Source organism: Buceros rhinoceros, unplaced genomic scaffold (genome assembly GCF_000710305.1).
Source record: "Buceros rhinoceros silvestris isolate BGI_N320 unplaced genomic scaffold, ASM71030v1 scaffold19916, whole genome shotgun sequence".
Classification (NCBI taxonomy): Eukaryota; Metazoa; Chordata; class Aves; order Bucerotiformes; family Bucerotidae; genus Buceros; species Buceros rhinoceros.
In genome coordinates this window covers 381-756 of record NW_010417336.1, presented here as the reverse complement: position 1 = coordinate 756, position 376 = coordinate 381, and the positions used below count along the sequence as shown (strand labels likewise).

The window sequence follows — 376 nt, the reverse complement described above, 5'->3', positions numbered from 1 at the left end:
TGCCCCCCCGGGACAGCAGGGCTGTTGTCACCTGTGGGACAGGCAGCCTGGGGGTCACCCTGCTGCAGGGCAGCCCCATGGGGGCTGCGTGTTGGAGAGGGGCGATGCTGAGGGGGGTGGATTATAATCTCATCTCATCCCAGGGGTGGTCCTGGGTGCTGGTGGTTAGTGCTGGCACACAAAGCCCTGGCCATGAGCTTTACTTCCCACCCTGAGGACCAAAGGAGAGGTTTTGGGACAGATGCCAGGGTTAGGGGCTGGGGTGGCCAGCAAATTTAGGGGGTGAAGGGTGCCTGGTGGTACCCAAACCCATGTCCCCATGCCCTGAGATGCAGCCAGCCTTGGGAAAAAACAGGCACCCTTGGAAGCGAGGATG

At 61.4% G+C, this 376-nt stretch overlaps 1 protein-coding gene across 1 annotated transcript in view; it reads right to left on the bottom strand.

The window, feature by feature from the left end:
- Positions 1 to 376, bottom strand: part of LOC104495232 (steroid 17-alpha-hydroxylase/17,20 lyase) — a 3763-nt gene that overhangs the window by 3013 nt on the left and 374 nt on the right. The window contains exon 2 of the mRNA XM_010138181.1: positions 6 to 31. The gene's annotated coding sequence lies outside the window, so the exon portion shown is untranslated. The remainder of the gene's footprint in view (positions 1 to 5; positions 32 to 376) is intronic.